The sequence below is a fragment of the Mauremys reevesii genome, linkage group 20 (assembly GCF_016161935.1).
Source record: "Mauremys reevesii isolate NIE-2019 linkage group 20, ASM1616193v1, whole genome shotgun sequence".
Classification (NCBI taxonomy): Eukaryota; Metazoa; Chordata; order Testudines; family Geoemydidae; genus Mauremys; species Mauremys reevesii.
Window position 1 is genome coordinate 15,076,629 of NC_052642.1, and position 19,606 is coordinate 15,096,234.

The window sequence follows — 19,606 nt, forward strand, 5'->3', positions numbered from 1 at the left end:
TCGACAGGGGATTTCAGTAGTCAAAACTCAGGGTTACTTTAAAGGGCTGTCACGTACAAAATAAAAAAAACCACACAAACCAACCCATGTACCAGACAATCCATATCTGCCCTGGAAACTGAGGGACCAGCAACTAGCAGTAGATAGGAAATTTTAGTCCCAACTCTTCAATTAGGTTTTTTTTTCAGAAACAGGGTTATACAAATCTGTGTAACATTATGAAGAACATAGTATGGGTAGAAGAGAGTTACACTGAAGAATCAAAAGAAAATTATAGACATGGGGATTGGTTAAATGTAGTTTTGAGTTTAAATTGCAACTAGCAACCAATTTAGGATCCAAAGACCAGTGTAATTATGCAAGACTGAGTTGTCTTTCAAAATTAAAAGAGACAGATGAATATATCTAAGGAACATAATTAATACACTTCTGTTTGAAGACTTATTTACAAGCACACCTAAGGCTATAAGAATTCTCTAATATTTTTTTTTCTGTTTATACATTTGACAGAGTTATGTGTCTAGTCAGCCTTCTCTCTTCACACGAAGTTTTCAAATTCACCAAGAGGAAAGTGACTTAAAAAACTGTGTTAAGCCACAAGCACTGGCAAAGGGATTGAGTAGACGGAACTTGAAATCTATTCAGTAGATATGAGCTAATAGCATCCCTTTAAGCACTACCAAAGGCTAAACTACTGTTATATGTACAGCTGCACTGCTGGTGAATTACATATACATACAGGGCACTTGGGGCTTAATATGACTCTTTCAAAATACATTAAGAAAATGGTCATTCCCTGGCAGCTTCAGAGATATAATTCTCAAATGTATTATGGGAGAAGGGTGTCAAAGGCATTTCAGTGGATCTAGTCTCATTTCAATGGCTTCATTTTGTTCTAACATATATGAACAAAAAGCTACTCTGAACCAGTGAACTCTAAGGGTGTAACCACAAAATAGATCCAGTCTCTCTAGAATGAATTGGGGGTAGGGTGGGGGAGAGAGAAGGGGAAGACTATGAAGAGAGCACACCATTCAAGGAAGGAGAACGACCAGCTAGCCATGGAACTGGTCCAAAAAAAAAAAAAAAAAAAAAAGTGAATTAACATCCATATCTCAAAAAGAAGAAGTTTAAGGCATTTGTCTCCATCTGCTGGGAAGAAACTGCAAGGCAAATAAGGGGGATAAAATATAAACCTCCTATCCTTTTGTTATAATTTAGGTCATAAAATAAGCTAGTGAACAAAGCAGTCATCATACTAAGGTTTTATCCATCCTGCAAAAGTGACCATGCCAGGAAATTTGGTTAAAATACCATTGACTCTTCAAGTAGAGACAGAAACTGAGCTATATTTTAATAGTATTTCTAAATCATACTACAGCCCTGTAAGTCCATAGTTGTAGCAAAGTAGAGGGGAGGGAATTAAAAATGTTATTCATGTTCTTGAACTGTACTACATCAGAATCTTGATCATAGCATTATCTACAAATTAGATATGACCTAGTACATAGGTCCTACCCTGGAAGATATTTTAGGCTTACTACCTAACAGTGCAAAATGGGAACTCACTTATGAGGTGGACTAACCTTTCTTCTATTCAACCTATGTTGATACACAACTGGTTAAGAAGTTAGAGAAAACACTTATAAATCCTTCCACATTTTAAAAAAAAAAAAAGTTAAAGAGGTGTGAAACATAAATCAGACTCACCTTTAAAATATGGCCCAAATGAACAATTTAAAGCAAAATATCAATGTAACCTATTACACACAGGGTTTGATGGTAAGAAATACTTAACTGATCAAACAAAAGGAAAAGATACCAAATTGTTTTCAGAACATATTTACAAGCCAGTTTATTTAGTAAAAAATACAATTTAACATTGCACTTGTGCATGTTTTATTGGCCCAAGAAGAAGAGAAATTGGATGATGTTAAACCAGTGCCACCATTCATACAAGGAATTAAAACTCCCACACACCCCAGGTTGGAGATAAACAGTTTTTAGAAAGCAAGCAAGAGCCTACTAAGGTTTTAAAAAAATGAAAACATGTTGTACCATTCATTTTGTAAGGTATGTTCTTTGAACAATAAAGAGGTGCACAATGTCAAAAATTAAACTTACAATTCCATAACAGTCTACTTTAGAAAAAGCTGACTGGGAAATTCAGATTTATAACCAACATTCAGGTGCCTCTCAAGTACTATCAAGGCCTCAACACCAATGCAATATTACAAATACATTTGCCTTTTCAGCACCAAGCCTATTACGAAGTTTTGACCATACCAAACATGCTACGAAAAGGACTTGCTGGTGCAAAAGTGGGTATCAAATTTTGACAAGACTCTGAATTCACTTCTGTATTCCATCATTTTTTTCCCCTCAGCTTTCCACCAATTTTGATGGAATAAAGTTTGACAGCTTCCTTCAGAAACAGATTTTAAATCAGAAACCTGGATCTTTAGTTTTAAATACTTGAAAAGGAACAATCTCCTGATTATATTCCACTAAATATATTTCAGCTTCTTCCTGTTCTAGACTCAGTGAATAACCATTATTATTCATTTTGTTGGACACTGATGGAAAGGAGACAGCTTTTTTGTAGTGTTTTCCAGTTTTGCCCACGTGGTTCTCTGTTTATTAGAGCAAGCGAGATTTCTCCAACTGCAACCATAGCATCAGCCTGCAACCTGTCAAGCCCCTCCAATATCTAAAACAATTTTAAGCTTAATGCCTCTCTGTAGAGTCCTTTGTATAAAGAATGTTCTATGTTTTCATCAAACTCCTCCTGGCAATAGTTACAAGTTAAAACTAACATTTCTGATTGATACAGATATAAAGACAATCTTTACGAATTCCACTGTGTGTTGCTGGAAAGTTTTCACCTTACACAATCAGCTCGGAGATTGTTTAAAGTAGTGTCCCTCAACTACTCAGACATTTAAGATGACTGCACTCAAGAATTTCTTGTCTTTTTATACTTAGTTTTTGTTGTCCGACCAAATGGCAAAGGCTTCCTTATCATATTGCATCTTCAGGAGCTTGAACACATTTCACAGTTTTCTTTTTAAAGAGTTAACAGCATTAACAAACACCCCTTTTCCTTTGTGGAGCCATTATTGGGCCATATCTTATGTTTGGCCAGGCATCTTGCATTGGATTTCTATGTTGATTTTTACACTGCAAGTTTTTCCTCTCTCTCTTGCAGCATCCAGTAGTGGACCTGTAACTTTAAATTTGTCTGTAGGACTACATCCCAAGTACTGAAATTGTTTCCTTAAATTGACTGTGTATTACACTGACAGTGATGTGGCCATGAAAAACACTAATACAATCCTAGGATGCATCAGGTGAGGTATTTCTAGTAGAGGCAGAGAAGTGTTATTACCACTTACACAAGGCACTCATGAGACCTCATCTGGAATACTGTGTGCAATTCTGATCTATGTTTAAGAAAAATGAATTCAAATTGAAAATGGTTCAGGAATGGTCTACATGGATGATCAGAGGAACAGAGAACCTACTTTATGAAAGGAAACTTAAGGAGCCTGATTTGTTTAGACTAACAAAATAAAGAAGGAGAGGAGATGAGATTGCTCCCTATAAAATAAGTCAGAGGCGGCAGAGGAATTATTTAAGTTAAAGGCCAATGCTGGCACAAGACCATATGGATATAAACTGGCCATCAACAAGTTTAGGCTTGAAATTAAACAAAGGGTTCTAATCACCAAAGAAGTGAAGTTCTGGAACAGCCTTCTAAGGGTAGTAGAAGGAGCAAGAAACCCAACTTGTTTTAAGACTGAGCTTGATATGTTTAGGATGGGGATGGTATTATGAGATTGCCTACAGTGGCATATGGATCATCTGCAACTGTTATTAGCAAAAATATCTAACAGCTGGAGATGGGACACTAGGCGGGGAGGACTGAGTTACTACAGAGAATTCTTCCAAGGTGTCCAGCTGGTGAATCTTGCTCACATGTTCAGGGTCTGATTGCCATATTCGTATCAGAAAGGAATTTTTCCCAGGTCTCACCGGCAGAGACCTTGGGGGTTTTTTTGCCTTCCGCTGCTGTATCAGGTACAGGTCACTTGCTGGTTTGAACTAGAGTAAATGGTGGATTCTCTATAACTTAATGTCTTTAAATTAAGATTTGAGAACCTCAGGCTGAGTTATTGAAGTCATGAATCTATTACAAGAGTGGGTGGGTGAAGTTCTATGGCTTGCGATGTGCAGGAGGTGAGAGATGATCATGGATGGTCCCTTCTGGCTTTAAGTCTATGAATCTACATTAGCGTAAAATTAAGTTGCAACTTGATAAAGTTCAATTTGTCATCTTCTGGGTCTTTTAAAATGTTCTTTGCCATTCAGAGTGAAGTCATAGCCTATTTCCAGCATAGACACTCACATTGAAATTTGTTTATCTTAATACATTAGAAACAATAAAGTCAAAACATGAAAAACCCTAGGCAACACTTCACAGGACCAGACTTTTTTTTTTTTTTTTTTAAGAAGGGGGATGAACTTGTTTTCCCCCGCTGCTCTGATTAGAACCTAGTACAGTAGTGCTCCCCAACCATGGCCTGGCTTCAAACATATGAACCATATTTAATATCACTAAAATGGGTGGGAAAGATAAAGGAGAGAATAAAAAGAAAACAATCAAAGATGTATTTCCCAGTCATTGGGCATGAGACATGTGTCTCTAATTACTATTAATGTGAGAAACATTATGCATAAGGACAGATGTCAAATTTTGTAAGGAATAGTGCCAGCCAACACTGTAGTATTCTAATTGTTATTTTATTCATTACAAAGGTCAGTGAATAACTGCTCTCAAATTTTTATTCTGACATCTTCATTTTCCAAGGAGATTAACTGGATATTTTGATCCAGTGTGCCATTTCTGATAGTCATCTCTCCCCCCCACCGCCCCGCCCCCCCGCTCTATACAGCATTATGCCTCTAGTCTAGATCAATTAGGAAAAAATATTCCACTGTTAATAAACGCACCTTCTGCTTTTAAAAAAGTCATGCCTAAATTAATGAAGCCATACTATTCCTAACTGTATGCAAGCATTCAGGCATCTAAACAAACAAGTCAATTAAGAAAAATTGATTTCTTTTCCACTTAAAAGGCAGGTGGACCAAGTAGGGCAAGTTCAAACACTACCTAGTTACTTTAAAAAGAGTGGTATATCACCAGAGGAAAGCTTGAATCTATGGTAAGATGTATAAATTAACTGATTTTGTTTACTGTGTTAACCTTCTCTACCATACTATCTTACATTTAATACCCAAAATCGAGCTACCTTTGAGGAGAAAAGAAGTCAGACTTGGGGAGTAAAAAATGACTCATCCCGTTAAACTGAGTCAATTTAGTTTTGCCTAGCATAATAGGAGCCAATATCCTTCCGCTCACAAGCAAATCAGTAGGGTCCTACCAAATTCATGGTCCATTTTGGTCAATTTCATGGTCCTAGAATTTTAAAAATTGTAAATTTCATGATTGCAGCTATTTAAATCTGAAATTTCATGGTGTTGTAATTGTAGGGGTCCTGACCAAAAAGGAGTTGTGGGGAGATCACAAGGTTATTGTAGGGGGGGTTGCGGTACTGATATCCATACTTCTGCTCTGCTGCTGGTGGCGGTGCTGCCTTCAGAGCTGGGCAACTGGAGAGCAGTGGCTGCTGGCAGGGAGCCCAGCTCTGAAGGCAGAGCCGCCGCCAGCAGCAGTGCAGAAATAAGGATGGCATGGTATTGTCACCCTTACTTCTGTGCTGCTGCCTTCAAAGTAGCTGCCACTCTCCAGCCACCCAGCTCTGAAAGCAGTGGAGAAAGGTGGCAATTCTGCGACCCCCTTAAAATAACCTTGCCACTCCCCTGTAACTCCCTTTTGGGTCAGGACCCCCAATTTGAGAAACGTTCATCTCCCATGTGAAATCTGTATAGTGTAGAGTAAAAGCACACAAGAGACCAGATTTCACGGCCTGTGATGTGTTTTTCATGGCTGTGAATTTGATAGGGCCCTAGTCATCAGTATTAAAAACTGAATGTTGTAAAGGTCTTAGTTTTAGTCCCAGAGAAAGCACTCTATCCCATGCTAATATAAAAAACTATTACCTTTAATCAATGACTCAAAAGGAGACATGCCATCTCAGTCACCAACAACCCTTCCTACAACATCTTTTTATTCCTGAAGGTCTATCCAAGAACTGATCAGGCACAGCACTATTTCACATAGAAAATCTGATGAAACTGCAGCTGAAGATTGATGTGACTGCAGACACATCGATAGGAAGCCTCAAAGATCTGGACATGTAAAACAATTGGGCCTAACTCCATCCCAGAAACAAGACTTTAAAAAAAAAATCAATTAAGGTGGTAACAGACTAGTAATTATAGTCATTCACCAAGTCCAAGAACTTAAAAGCAAGGAAGACAATAGCCATACAAGAATCAAACACATACTTAATCACAATAACCCTTAACTGAGCCAATAATTGTTTTTTTGGTTATCATGATCTTTGTATATGAACTATTTCTTAGAAGCAATTCTATTAAGGGGGAAACTTAAAATATTTGTCAACTGATAATTTGCAGTGAAGTACTTGGAATTCTTTAAATGAATGCATAATATGGATTATTAGTAAAATTACGTGTGAGGTATTGCCCTTGACACTGCTTAGTGTGACAATGTACATATTTTTCAAGATTGTGTTATGTTTATATTTTGAGTGCTGCTGAAATAGCATTTTTGCTTGGGTCAGAACTAAGGTTTCTTGTGATGAAATATGCTCTTTATATTTTAAAATGAAGTGTTTATGACTCCATTAGTGCAAGATTTATTATATATCCCTTACTAGTCCTTTATTTGCTTTTATACCCTTGGGTTTTGTAAGTGATGGGATAGGTGAACTACATCATTGTTAACTAGTAACTAACAGTTTAAAGGACAAGACACCGAAAAACACACACCATCATTCCATTTTTTTCCTTGTAAAATGTTTAATTTTTTTTTAGCGACACAGGATGGAAAATTCACTAGGTTAAGTTAGAGAGGTACTAGTGATCAATACAGCAATGGTTCTAACAGAATCCTTCCTGCATCTGATAAGTGTTGATAAATCCCTTTTACTACAAAGCTAAATTAGACACTCATGGTATATGCAATACAGATTACAACAAGTTGTATGCCAGACTGAAGTATAGATCCCAAATCTGTTCCACATCCAACATATAACTATGTCATCTTAGACAAATCATTGAATCAGTGCCTCTTACTGGCCCCAGGTGAAAGATGTGGCTGCTAGAAGTACTTTGCATTATACAGTAGTCATCAGCAACCCCAAACACACTTTATCAAAGGCATTATCCTCATTACACTTGACTTTAGCACAGAAATTGGACTCATCCTGGTCAGAGAGGCTGTGTGGTCTAGTGAATGTGTTATGTGTCTACCACTTTAAAAAAAAAATCAAGGTTCTATTCTGAACTATAAACACATACTTGCATCTGGAAGATGACCTTGTACATATTCTCCCTAAGTCAAGGGAATATTTTGGTGGCGAATGCAGGAGTAGTGGTATTTTTTCTTTGAAGAATAGCCTTGGTCAGCTCAGACTTAAAGTGTTCTGACACCATGTTTTTCCTGTCAATTTCAATGACATGGCTCCTTCAGATGTCTAATTTACAGGTAGCGGCAGATTCTTGAACACTTTATACTCCTGTGCCCTCCAAGAGTCAGTGTCAAAGTTTACCTATTTCATATTTGAGATGTAATTGATTGTTGGGCAGACAGAAGAACTTAAAGCAACATTATAAATATTTACCAGTATTTATTATCATAACACCCAAAGGCCCCAATCAGCACTAGGATCCCCACTGTGCTGGAAACTACTTTTAATTACTATTCCAAGAGCTACTTTAAAGTATTTTAGTCACAAGAAGTATTTGTCTTCTGAAAATTGTTACGCTTTCTATTATCATACTTCATTCTAAAACAAGATGGGGAGGGGAGTTACAATGGAGCTCAAAATTAGCCTTTTAATAAAACTGTGGTTGCAAACTTAACTATATAGAGGCCAATGCTTCATCCTAACACTTAATGCCAGAACCAGAACCTGTTCTTCCAACACACAGGCCTCTAACATTCGAGAAAGGAGGATCTCTTAACTGGAACCTATGGAAATACCAATATATTCTAAGATGCAATGCAATGAGCCAATAAAGCGCACCTGTTAGAAGCAGGATTGGATTTCAAAATATCTACAACAAAAATCATTAATAGATTAAGGAGATTTAACTACATGGAAAGTTCAAACAGGCAATAACAAGCTGTTTTTAATTTAAGGGAACCAAACTTTCAAATCAGGATACATTTGTGTCTCCCCTGATCCAAACAGTTTCTTTCCTTGAAGGTGGATGAGTTTTCTAAATTTTCCTTTGCCTTTGGGCCAAACCAGTTTTCCAAATGGAAGTTAAGTGCATCATATTAAATTTACAACCAGATTCTCCTATGCAAAGGCTATTACTTCTCCTAACACAATAATTCAGACCTCTGCAGTTCATATCTAATAACTTCTCAAATAAGAATTTAAATATTCAACTTTTTGCTATTAACATACATAAATGTATTCAAGGACCATTCACATGCATAACATTTAACAATAGTAAAAATAACCATTGACAAACAAGACAAGGCCCTGAGTTCAAAAAATACAAATGTATAGTACAGCTGGATGCAAGTTAGATTGCATAGGCCTCGAGGAAAAGAGAGTTTTGAAAGTGAGGCAAGGCACTCAGCAAAAATTGACTGAATGGCTGTTCTAGGTATAAAAAAGGTAACATGGAAGGCACAAAGTTGAGAGTAGGCAATAAAGACTGAAATTTTTCAAAAGAAGATTGGGTGGAGCATAGGAAGCAGTGTAGAAAGAAATGTCGTCAGATTTGTAGGCAGGAGAGACCTTGCATAGAGCTATACAAGTGAGTATTAGCTGCTACTTCCTTCAGAGAATAGAAAATGAACAGGTTATTCCTGTACTAAAGGCACTTAAGAAGATGCATTTCATCTTTCCAAGGAGGAAAGTCAACCAAAGTTACAAGGAAGAAAGTATTCTGATAGATTTAGCTTTCTTCCTATTCTGGAGACATCTTACAGGACAGATGTTTTGTTAGTAAGCATAAACCTTTCCTGATCTGTAAAACCAGTTTCTCTAGTAAATCAAAAATTATCTTTTAAAAACAACTGCCCTGTAATAGATATTTACATTTTATGTTAATTTGGCAAATAAGTTAAGTCTATACTCATCTAATACCAGAGACTAAACCCCAAAATGAAAACGATACAAGCACCACACAAAAAAAACGATTCAGACAATTTATCAGAGAATCACCCCTAAATTCAATGTTATACTTTCTATGGTCAAGATTGGAGCGGGGTGGGAACACTGCTTCCTCTCATTAGAAGAGGAGAGTACTTCTAGAGAGAAGAAGCAGCCCTTCCTAGATGTCTACCAGTTGATCCCTATGGTGGTCCTCAAATCTCTTTGTTCTAAAGCTTTTTCTATTCATCTTTAAACCTAAGCACCAATATTACCCATGGTGCTGAAGGTTTTAGTTCTATGAGAATGCTACACAAAGCAACACGTTTGTACAAGAGCTTTAAAAAAATCTTTGCACATCACTTCATATAACTGCATCACCCAGCTTCAAGTCCGGCATTCCCTACACCTTATAAAATTACCCTGCTAGGGCACTGGAGGTGTAGGGAATACATCAAGTTATATGAATGAACAAACAGAGCACCAAACCACAATATAAGAATTCAGAATGTTTACACAGAAGAGGAATTAAAAAAAAATGATAATCTTTAGTTTATTCTTATTTAAATGAAATTAAGTCAACAACTGAAAAATCAAAGTCAACATATGAAAAGGATAATCAGACAACATAATCCTTGCTTTGCAACAGTGACTGGTCACTTTTTACTGCCAGACTAATCGATATCCACCCTGCAGAAATAAACCACAAAACAGAATACTAGATTTGTTTCATTTCAGAAGGTTCCTGCACCACTAGACTCTTCCTAAAGAAGAGACTTCATTGTTACACCATTTAGCATTCCCACACCCCAGCAAAATGCAAGCAAAGAAAAAAATGCTATGAAAGGGTAATCTAGCCATTTCGCAGCTTCTGCCTCCTTACTCCACCCAGTCTCTTCTCTGCTCAATGGCTGCACCCAGCATCCATAAACATGGTCAAATCAAAAGAAAACACAAAAACAATAGCCCTAAAAACAAACCAGATATCAGCAACAAAACCTTTTGTTAAATACATATTTTCTTTTTGTTTAGCTCCTTAGTATATTTTCCTGTTTTTCAGAGCCACTTTAAAGGCAAATGATACATTTTGGTAGGAGACCCTCCCTCTTCTGAAAGCCAGTTGAATATGAAACGATTGTGCAGCAAATGACAAATCATTGTGAACAGATTCTTCTCCCCACCTCATAAAACTAAAATGTGCAAGTAACATTTTGCCATAATATACCCCGACACCCCCCCCACACGCACACACACAGATGATTCAATCAGGTTAATAAATCTAAACAGACCACTTACGATTATTTTGCAGTCAAACAGTTCAATGAAGGCTTTTAATATAGCTTCAGTAACCTACCACCACCCTGGCAAGATAATTCATTATGAATTGATTTGACCTGCAACAACCAAGCCCTGCTGCAGCATTATCAGCAGAGAAATTTTACCACAGCTACTATGGCAAAGGAGGTGGGGGTGTCACATTATTGTTGTATCAAAGGCCAAGTACACTATCTCCTTCACCCTATATGCATAAATTTTACAGCCACAAAGCTGAGCCACCCCAACTTTTTATGAAGGTAAGAGAGAAGACACCATTCTCAACCCCTCACCCCCCACAAATCTGCCTGCATATAGACTCCATCCTGCACAAAAGCCAATAGCAGCAGGAAAGATTCCTACTTAGATTTCCATCCTTTCTCCCATCCACCTATTTTTGTCCTAAAACCCATTTTAATGCCAAGTACTAGGCAGGGGTTTGACGCCCCAAAAATGAGAGAGATTAGACCTCCCTCCATTTCTGCTGTAGCTGGTTCTGAAGGTCTGACCCACCTCCTAGCAATGTTTTTTTTTCCTTACTAAATCACTGCAAGGAGGTAGGGGTGGGTGGGAAACTGACCGAAAATAAAAGGCTAGACCTCTCCTCTCTGTTAGCAATCCTGTTTTGTTGTTACTGCTGCAGCTGGTTCCGAAGATCTGGGCCATCTAACAAATCTCAAAGGGAACAAGGGAAGGAAAAAACAAAACTAGATCCTCTAAGGGATTGGGGGCGGGGGGGAAGCGAGGGAGAGTTTATATAGCACACACCACCCTCAATTTTTTTTTTAAACTACCAGTCTCCTGTCCGGCCCATCAGCTCCGTCTTCTCCTCGCTGGTTTCTTGCCAAGTCATTAGGAAAAGGGGAGAACTAGTGGCCTGAAGGGGCGGGGGAGGGGTGCAAGAGACCCCAGAGAGAGGGGGCTGGAGCCCACCCAGAAGGGGCACGTCTCTCCCCCACCCCTTGTCTGGCCCACCCCCACCTTGGCCTATTTTCTTGTTAAATCACCGCGGGGGGGGGCTGAGACCCAGTGAAGGGGGGGCTGCCCCCTCGCGCCCCCAGCGCTGCGGAGAAGGGGAGGGGAGCCCCCCCCTTGTCCTCCCTCCTCGCCCTGCCCCCCCTCCCTCCTCACCACCAACGGGCGCGGCAGCCATTTTGAGAGCCGAGCTGGAGAGAAGGAGGGAGGGGGCAGGGGAGGAGGGAGGCGCACGGACCGCAGGGCCCGGCTCGCACCGCCGCTCGCGGATGGATGCGGGGGGGATGCTGGGGGCGGAGAGGGGCTCTCCCCCGGACACGGCCTTACCCGCGCCGCCGCCACCGCCGCTTCTCCTCGGTCCCTGAGGCCGGTGCCGCCCGTCGCTCCCATTCACCGGCGCCGAGCCCTGTGGAGTGGGTGGGGGTGGCGCTACAGGGGGTGCGGGGGAGGAGGGGGGGGTCTCGGCAGGCTCCGACCGGCTCTCGCCGCCGCCGCTCCGGCTCCTCGGTCTGTCAGTAGCGCCCCGGCCGCCAGGAGGGAGGGAGGGAGCAGCTCGGCCCGCCGCACTCACTGCGCATGTGCAGGAGGGAGGGCGGGGACAGGAGCCTAGAGCCCATCTTGGGAAGCTAAAGCTGAGGCTCGCCTCCCGGCATGCATCGCGCCAGCCTCCTCTCCCGGCATGCACCGCGGCAGCCCCTTCTTCAAGCGTCTCCTAGCCCAAGTCCCACTATCTCCCCCATGCCCTTTCTCACACGCCCCATCCCCCACTTCCAGCCCACATCCTATTCTCCAGCAGCCCCCCCACACCCTTTCCCCTAGTATGTCCTCTCTGCCAGCCCCACAAATACCATCCCCCAGCACATCCCCACTCACCCCATCCTCCAGCATCTACCAGTCCCACACACCCATCCCCCAGCAAATCCATTCCCAATCCCAATCCCAACCCCACACACCCCATTCTCCAGCATCCCACACACCCCATCTTCCAGCATCTACCAGCCCCAAACACCTTCATTCCCAGACCCACAAACCTCCTCCCTATCACTCTCCATTCCCATCTCCCCACCATACACTCCATTTCTCAGCATATCCAACTCCCAGACCCACAGAACGCCTGTCCCCTGCACAAAAGAGAGAGTCCTCTCAAACTGACAACCCTATCTTGTGACGTTCCACACAACTCTTCCCTGCCATGCCCACTCTCAACACTATCTCCCACATATCAGAAAGTGACTGCTCTCCAGTCTCTAGTTAAGTGCATATTTTCAAGTAGACTGCCAGAGATGCATGTGCAAAATCCCAGTTTGTGTGCACATGTAACAATAGATTTGCATGCAGCCATGGGCCCATGCATTTATTTATGTTTACTTATTTATTTGGATTGAAATTCAACATAAAAGAATGCCTAGCTGAAACTCTAGACACCCTTGACAGTAATTATAAATACAACATGAAAATAATTAAGAAGGTCAAACTGGAGCATGGGTCACTACATAACAATTATTAGTCTGCATGCATATTACAGATTAGAACCTTCCATTTCTCACATTACCATTAAGTCAGCTTCAGTTCTGCCAAAAATCCACTCAGAGAAATGGGCTATGGAGCATGCCTGGAAGAGCAACAGAGCTGAGCTATTTTGGACCAAAAAGGGGAGGTTATTCCAAAGCTGAGGAGCCCTGGAGAATGCCCAACCAGCAGCTCCCTCCTTTTTGTATTGAGGGGCTCCAGCTCAGATGTCTCTACTGATCTCAACTCCAGCACTATGGCACGTAAAAAGAAGTATCTCAGGTAGGAAAATCCTAGATCATTTAGGACTGTATAGGTCAAAATCAATACCTTATATTTCACTTTGAATCCAAGAGGCAGCTAGTGCAGATCCCAGAGCAGTGTTGTCATGGAGGTTGCATGGTGCATGTCAAATAATGTGCTCATAAAGTAGTCACACATTTTTGTGCACTCATGTATACATCCCAAGGGACAAAAAATCAGGCAGACTCTCAAAATCTTATTAGAAAAATGTATTCAAATTGGATTGAATATGAACCCTGTAGACTGAATACTGGTTCAAGGACAATAAACACAAGATAATGATAAATAGCATTGTATTAAGTTGTGGGGAGGGTTCTGGTGGGGGTATTGCAGGGCTCAGTTTGCGGTTCAATGTTATTTTTTTATTAATCTTTTAATTAATGATCTGGAATATGTAGTCAAAATAATTTTAATATTTGCAAATGATGCTAAACTGAGAAGAGTTGCAAATACTTGTGAAGAGACAAATATTAAAAAGGGACACGAAGACGGTAGCAATATAGGAAGAGGGTAACATAATTAAATCCACCGTGGAAAATACATCTTAAATAGAACAAATTTCTAAAACCTATGGAGAAAAATAATTTGAAACATACACTAAATGGGAAGAAATCTGGGAAACAGTAGTATTGAAAGAAGCTAAGGAGTGGTAGTAGCATTCAGGTAGATGTGAGTTGCAATGTGGTATGGCAATATCTTCATTGGAGATAGCTGCTGTGTGGAAAAAATCCCTAGAGCTAAGTCATCACTGTTCCTTTCTTGTGGGTGTTGCATTTGGTCTCACCACAAGGAGATGGATTGGCATGGTATGTTAATTCTGGCTTGTGCGAAATCTGCTGCTGAATCAGCAGTATTTTAACAAATGAACTTGCCCTCAGGACCTAAGGTCACTAGATCTGAAAGAAGCATGCACATCATTCATGACCCTTACCTCCTTTTGATTTGAGATCTAGCGACTCAGCAAGTCTCAGCACATCCTGCTGAGATACACTCATACCACCCTAGAGCAATATGAGAGAGTAATAATACTTGTCTGTGGTGTTATTGTAGCCATGTTGGTCCCAGGATATGAGAGAAACAGGATAGCTGAGGTAATATCTTTTATTAAACCAACTTCTGTTGGTAGACAGTCTGTCTGATCTTGTATTTAGCTTGGCCATTCTGGTTACCTTCTCCAGATCTGAGGAAGAGCTGTGTGACGCTAAAAAGCTTGTCCCTTTCACCAACAGAAGTTGGTTCAATAAAAGATATTACTTCACCACCTTGTCTTTCTCAGTAATAAAACTTGGCTCTTAAATAGAGTCTTTCAGCCAAACATCTCAAAGTCCTTCACAAAAACTAGTTAATTAAGTTGCACTACGTGCCTGTGAAGTAGGTAAGTGTTGATAGCTATGTTTCATGGAGGTAAACTGAGGCACAGAGAGATTTGTGTGCTTTGTCCACTAGTTTCCTGCAAGTAAGTAGCAGAAGTGGGCATAAAAGCTAAGACCTAGTTCCCTGCTCTGCCCATTTACAACACTCCTTTCTCAGGATTTATACCCCAACAGCCAAATTCTGCCCTCAGTTAGACCCATGCAATCCCCATTGACTTCACTGGCTTGCCTGAGTGTCAGTGACAGCAGACTCTAACATAGGTGCTTAAACACATATCTTGTGTGGGGTAAATGACAAAGCTGAGCTGGTAATAGACAGAATCAGTGCAACCACTTGCTTATAAATACATCAAGCTGAAAAGCAGAAAGAATTTTATTACAGGAAATGTTATAGAGAGATGAAATCACCCCTCATGTTGGCCGGCATAACTCCATAGTCCCATTCATTTTACACCAGGCCTGAATTTGGTCCATAACGTTTTCTATATTATTGGTGCCCAGTAAATACATAAATATTATTTTTCCATGTTTTTAGTTGTAAAGTATACATTTTAAGAGGATTAAAGGCACACTGCCATTTTCACAGTCACACTTCTGTTTGAATATTTTTACCCAGTATTATTGCAAGTAACATATAAGACTAGACACAAGTAACTGAAATTAGAAAAAAAACATTTTTCTGATTTTTCGGTTTGTTTACTTTGGGCATTTGACAGCACTTTGTGCATAGTCAATTTCATGTTTCCCTGTGTATCATCAGTTAGTCACTTTCCCCTTTCACTTTTTTGGGCTTTCACATAGCAATAAGAAAGAGAAAACAATATAAAAACAAATAATGAAATGTGATTATAAAACTGCTAAAATAGTAGTGTCACTTGGAGTAAGTGTAGAATATAAAGCTTCTTTTAACTTACTTTTTTAATTGAGTAGGTTGCAAACTGAGAGTCCCTTTTAAGTTCTGAAATCACTTGTACTTTATACCCAAAGCAGCTGATATGACAACTATTTCCAAAGGCAATTCTAGGGATCCATAATGTATCAAAAGCATAAAGTCATTCTCTATTACAGCTATGAATACTAGAACTAACAGTGAGCTAGATGGTATGATGGTTAGTACTGGCTTTGTATTGAGGAGACAAGAGTTCAAATCCTAACTTAAAGGGAAAGCAGTTTTGTGGGTCTGATCCTGTGCTCTATTTCTGTTCATCACAAAGGTGCATTGTTATTATTGTACAGTTCTGCATAACTGACTATTCTTGCATTCAGGAGAGCCAGGCTAGCACGCATATTACAGGTCAGGTTTGAGATGCAAAAGCCAAGTTGGGTTTAATTAGTACTTGCTTTTGCTGTGTTTAGCTCAGGTCTCTACTATGAGTCACTCATTTGCTCAAAACTAAATGCACTCATGGTCTAAAACAAAATTGAAAAAACTACAACTAAGGCCTCAACAATTCAAAGAGCTCCTTTCTGGCGTACTCCTGCTGCCACATGGAGCCTCATTGAGTACCGCGGAGCTCTGTGTGGATCTAATCGCAGGATTGGGGCTTAATGTTAAAGTATATTGATTTCAATGTTGAAAGGGTCAGTGTCAGTTAAAAATAATGTATCAGAACAAGCTTCCTTACTTCTGTTAGTTATAACACCTGAGATTAACAACACTAACAGGCTTTTAGACCAATTTAATTATTCTAAATTTCCCAGCATGCATTTTTCATTTAATTTTCACTATTTACACTGTTGACTTTTTGTATTTCACTCATCTTGAGCAGTGAAAACAGATCAGTCATTGTTTGATTTGATTTTAATTTATGCTAAGGTCCCCTTATACTGCGTTGGCATTGCAGAAATGTCTTGAAGTGGGTGCAAATGTAATTTATAACTATTTTAAGGAACCTTTGTACTGCTAGAAGAGTGTAAAAAAGAATGTTTCTTTTGCTTCTAGTCACTTCTACTTTCATGTTCTCATGCACTAGCAAGATTCTGCAAAGTTTGGGTTTCAAACAGTGAAGGGAATGTTGATATCCAGAAAGAAAATATCTACGTTGTTTGTTTGTATTTGTTTTTCATTTATGGAAATATTCAGTATATATTTGTTTTTGTAAAACATTTTCACTGTAACTAAACTTAAATTTTCAGCCTAAGCTACATGACATTGCTCTTCTACGTCCAGGATTTCTACTGCAGCTACATGGTAGCAGATAGATTGTGGCAGCATCTGTGAAGTCCTGTGCATTAACTCTAGGCATCCTGTATTTTAAGGAAAGCATTTGCCCACAAATCTAGACTATGTGGGTCCAGTTCATACCTGATATAAACTGATGCAACTCCACGACAGATTACAGTCAAGTAACACCTACTAATATTAGGCCTGAATTTTACCCTACATCTATACTCCCACTTCTTCTCTCTCTTTACTACCCCATTACCATAGTATCTGAGCACCATGCAAAGAAAACAATATTTTTTCAGGGAAATCTTGAACATGGTATCTTCCACTCAAAACATACCTTCCTCCTTCTCCTTCCCAAGCAGTTCTCTCTAAGGTACAGGTGCGTGATATTCCAGAAACTAGCCAACCAAGAGAACTTGTTTTGAGGGAAAATTTCCCAACCTTTTTTCATGGCCAATGAAAAAAAAAGTCACACTGCAAACTCTGAGTCTTAGCACACATGGAGCAATATCTCATTGTAACCTCTTAAAACACTAACCATTATCTGATATCATGTTTTTCATATTTAAATATTCTAAGTAAATCTTAATATCTATTTTATATTACGAGTCCAAGGGTCACTGGCTCGGATTCTAGTGGCGTAAGGACAGGCTCTTAGAAGTTGCATAGGCCCAGCTCCTCAAAAGATTAATTGAAGTAAGGAGCTTAAATACCTTTGAGGATCTGGGCCTAAGAGACTTGTTCATGGTCATAGAGAGAGTCAGCACAAGAGTCAAGGAATGGACCGTGGAATTCTAAGCATTCCTGTCTCCTAAATTTGTCCTTCATATCTCTCTAAAAGTGACATTGTTTGTGATACTCATAATATCATCAGATAGTGGGAACCAGTTTTTTCATCCTATGTGATCTTTTAGAATGTCAGGTAAAGAAACTGGACTTAGCTTTCTTTAAAGCACCATCTACATTTATATTCCCGTGGAAACCCTTAATAGATAGACTCCACACTGATATTAAATTAGAAGCCCAAGTGTATCAAGTTCAGTGGGTGTGGTCACAATTAGCTAAACACCTGACTTTCTGTGACAAATGGCTCCTACTCCTTTATATTGGATGATAATCCATTAATGGCCCCTCAGTAACAAACCAGGGCTCCCTGCTGTCCAGAAAGTGATATAATCATGTTAATAATACAAAGAACTGATACAATCAGGCTTGCCTGGAAGGATTGTTTGTCCCAGCAAGTGTATTCAGTAAGAAAGACTAGTAACGGGAACATACAAGGAGTGAATAATTGGAACTTCACTTTAAGGTTAACCTTACACAGTAAAAAAATTAATGATTTTTTAAATACAGAGTAAGACACTAAACAGAATTTAAACCACGAGCCTATAAGAGAAGGGATTCTCTAGAGATCCTGCATACAGATATAAAAGTCGTATATATACTTGGCATGATAAAAATTGCTTGGGGATCTTTAAATAAGATTTTTCAAATAAAATACTATAAACAACTATTTTGTAGGAAAACATTAATAGCCTTTCCTTGATTATTTAAAATATAGCTACTCTGTAAGGATGCATTTCAGTATTACTTTAAAAACTGCCATGAGGCACAGCTGCCTATAGAGTACAAAGTTAGTTCCATTTTACAAACCATAAAGACTTTTTCTGACAGTGTTTTAAGGATCAAACAAGGCTGAACTTCAGAATGTCGCCAACAAAATGGAGGTTTTTTTTCCAGTGACAGTATCGTATTTGCTATGGCCATCACTTGATCTCATTGTTAAATCGGATCTGCCCATTACATTAATTGCAACCTGTGTTCAGGCACTTTGAAGAAAGAGAGATTGAAATTTAGGATTAGAACTAATGCTGTAAATCAAAAGCATATATATATATATAGAGAGAGCGAGAGAGAGTTTTGTTTGGAAAGAATATTGGAATTAAAATGGTGAACCTCGTTTGGAATTTTTGAGAATTATAACTCTATATCAAATATTGTTTGAGGGACACATCCAATAATATTTTACACTTTTATCTAAGAATCTCAAGGCACTTCACAAACATGGATTAAGCCTCTTTAAACCCTTATGAGCTAGATATTGTTACCGGTATCCCCACTTTACAGATGAGGAATTTGAGACACAGAAAGATTGTGACTTTTCCAAAGTAAAAGTAGGCAGCAGAGTTGGATGTGTCCTGACTTCCAGTCATGTGTTCTAATAATAAATCACGCTTCTCTGTAAATAATGTGATACTAAACTACTCAGCTTTATCTTCCTTGTAATTTTCATTATTTAATCTTGATCTGAAACAAACTCCCAAATCAAAACACCATCTAATTTTGGAACTAGATTAAAACCTTTCGTTTGGTCCCTAAAATGTATTTTAATAATGGGCCAGAACATGATCTCAGATTAGAATACCCTCAAATTCTGAGTGGGTATCAAGATCCAAATGTTGTGACTAGGGCCCGTCTGTTGTAATTTGTCTTCATACTATTCCTAAAGTAAATGTTTACAGATTACACAGACATGCTTCAGAATGATCTCTTCCTCATTGTATTTTATACCTTTCCAGACATGCATAGCCTTATCTGTTACATTGTAGGTGTATTTTTATATATTTTTAAATTATTGC

At 39.2% G+C, this 19,606-nt stretch overlaps 1 protein-coding gene and 1 long non-coding RNA gene across 5 annotated transcripts in view; one reads left to right on the plus strand and one right to left on the minus strand.

Moving 5' to 3' along the window:
- PAFAH1B1 (platelet activating factor acetylhydrolase 1b regulatory subunit 1) overlaps window positions 1-12,216 on the minus strand; it is a 53,861-nt gene extending 41,645 nt beyond the window's left edge. Inside the window, exon 1 of one of the 3 annotated variants that reach the window (XM_039507915.1) lies at window positions 11,940-12,216. The gene's annotated coding sequence lies outside the window, so the exon portion shown is untranslated. Of the gene's footprint in view, window positions 1-11,217; window positions 11,240-11,768; window positions 11,788-11,939 lie in introns of those variants that run through there. The other 2 variants (XM_039507917.1, XM_039507916.1) reach the window with 2 other exon arrangements.
- The window catches only part of LOC120387329, a 67,130-nt gene continuing 59,740 nt past the window's right edge, over window positions 12,217-19,606 (plus strand). For both annotated transcript variants that reach the window (XR_005590122.1, XR_005590121.1), the window contains exon 1: window positions 12,217-13,403. This is a non-coding gene — a long non-coding RNA (uncharacterized LOC120387329). The remainder of the gene's footprint in view (window positions 13,404-19,606) is intronic.